Genomic DNA, 2500 nt, shown 5'->3' with positions numbered 1-2500 from the left:
GGAGGGCCGACGGAGGAAGCCGGCGCACGGCCGCCGCGCGGACGGCCGGCGGCGGCGCCCATGCGCCGGGGCCTCGGCGGGCGCGTGCCGGCTCCCTCGGGGACGAACGGTGCCGGGCGCGCCCGCCGCGAGGCGACGGACTTGTGCGGAGTGGAGCGGAAGTCCCGCCGCGGCAGCAGCCGCCCCCCCTCCCTACCACCCCGGCGGGGCATCCGCCCAAAGCCCACCCCAAGCGTTCCAAAGTACCGAGGAGCGTTGCAAACGGGAACGGCCCGGACACGCGTCCCGGTCGCACGGGATGCGCGTCCCGGTCGCACGGGTCGCGCGTCCCGGGAGGACAGACCGAGCAAGCCGAGGTGCCGCTCACGGCCGCCGCGAGGGACGTACGGCGCCGGCGCCCGCGCCCCGTGGCACGGCCTAGAGCGTGCCCCCCTGCCACCCCATCGGGGCATCGGCGCAAAGCCCACCGCGGGGTAGATAACCGAAGGCAACGAGGGACGGTGGATGCACATATCCGAGCAGTGGCGATAGGGCCGGAGGGAGCACCGACAGGGCCGTGAGATTTTAAAGTACCGAGGGAATTTGCAAACCGGGCCCGCCCCTCCCCCCGTCCATCGCACGCCGATCGGGGGTCCGGCGCCCCGCGGGGGGCTGCCGGCATGCGCTCCCGGTGCAGGCATCGACGAGCCGCCCGCGACCTCCACTCGGGTCCGAGCCCCCAAGCGCGGATGCCGAAACGCGCCGGCCGCGGCAGCCCCACCCCTGCCACCCCATCGGGGCATCGGCGCAAGGCCCACCCTGGGGTAGATAACCGAAGGCAACGAGGGACGGTGGATGCACATATCCGAGCAATAGCGATAGGGCCGGAGCGAAGACCGAGGGGGTCGGGGGGTTTTAATGTTCCGAGGGAAGTTGGAAACGGGGCCCGCCCGGACGCCCGTCCCTCGCACGCCGATCGGGGGTCCCGCACCCCGCGGGGGGCTGCCGGCATGCGCCCCTAGTACAAGCATCGACGAGTCGCCCGCGACCTCCACTCGGATCCGGCGGCGCACGCGCGGATGGCGAAACGCGGCGGCCGCGGCTGCAGCCCCCCTACCACCCCGTTGGCGCGTCGGCGCAAAGCCCACCCCGGGGAGGATAACCGAAGGCGACGAGGGACGATGCATGCACATATCCGAGCAAATACCGAGAGGGTCGGGGGGAAGACCGAGAGGCAAGGGGTGTTTAGAGTACCGAGGGAAGTTGCGAAAGGGGCCCGCCCGGACGCTCGCCGCTCGCAGGCGATCCGGCGGGGCGCACGGAGGGCGCCGCCCATCGCCGGAGCTTGCTCGGTCATCTCTGCCGCACGGACACGTAAGCGCCGCCGCGCAAGGTTCGGCCGGCGGGGCGGACGGTTCGCCGCCGCAGGCCTTTCCCGCAGCCGGAACGTGGGCCCGGCGTTGCGCGCCGGCGGGCCGCGCAATCCGCCGGGGCGCACGGCGGGCGCCGCCCGTCGCCGGGGCTTCGCTCGGTCATCTCGGCCGCACGGACACGTGCGCGCAGCCGCGGAAGGTTCGGCCGGCGGGGCGGACGGTTCGCCGACGCAGGCCTCTCCCGCGGCCGGAACGCGGGACCGGCGTTGCGCGCCGGCGGAAGGCGCGATCCGGCAGGGCGCACGGCGGGCGCCGCCCGGGCTTCGCTCGGTCATCTCGGCCGCACGGACACGTGCGCGCCGCCCATCGCCGGGGCTTCGCTCGGTCATCTCGGCCGCGCCGCCACGTGCGCGCCGCCGCGGAAGGCTTGGCCGGCCGGGCGGACGGTTCGCCGCCGCAGGCCTTTCCCGCAGCATGCGCCCCTTCGCCCGAACGACCGCGGGACTCCGGTACGGCCTAGCCGTCGGCCGCCCGGCTGCAAGCCGTCGGGGCCGCTCGATCCCCGTCGCGTGCCGGCCGCCGCTCGGGCCAGCCGGCCGGCTGCCGCACGTAACCTCTGACCTCATCAGCGGTCGATCCGCACCGCGCTGGTCTTCGGTGCGGACCCGTCGGGGCCGTGCCGCGCCGGCCGTCGCATCCGGTTCCGCAGGCGCCGCCCGGTTGCCTCCCGCCCTCGTGCGCTCGCGCCGGCCGGGCGACGCGGTGCCCGCGGGACTCGGGCATGGTTGAGCCGTCGGCCGCCCGGCGGCATGCCGCCGCCGCTCTGCGCCGCGTGCCGGCTGCGCTCCTCCCCGCGCCCGTCCGCGGGCGGGCCCGCCGCCGCTCGCGCCGGCCGGGCGACGCGGTGCCCGCGGGACTCGGGCATGGTTGAGCCGTCGGCCGCCCGGCGGCATGCCGCCGCCGCTCCGCGCCGCGTGCCGGCTGCGCTCCTCCCCGCGCCCGTCCGCGGGCGGGCCCGCCGCCGCTCGCGCCGGCCGGGCGACGCGGTGCCCGCGGGACTCGGGCACGGTTGAGCCGACGGCCGCCCGGCGGCATGCCGCCGCCGCTCCGCGCCGCGTGCCGGCTGCGCTCCTCCCCGCGCCCGTCCG

The sequence above is a fragment of the Phoenix dactylifera genome, chromosome 10, assembly GCF_051530095.1.
Source record: "Phoenix dactylifera cultivar Ajwa chromosome 10, Ajwa_hap1_PhDact_Kaust_v1.1, whole genome shotgun sequence".
NCBI lineage: Eukaryota > Viridiplantae > Streptophyta > Magnoliopsida > Arecales > Arecaceae > Phoenix > Phoenix dactylifera.
Note: the sequence above shows the minus strand (reverse complement) of the source record.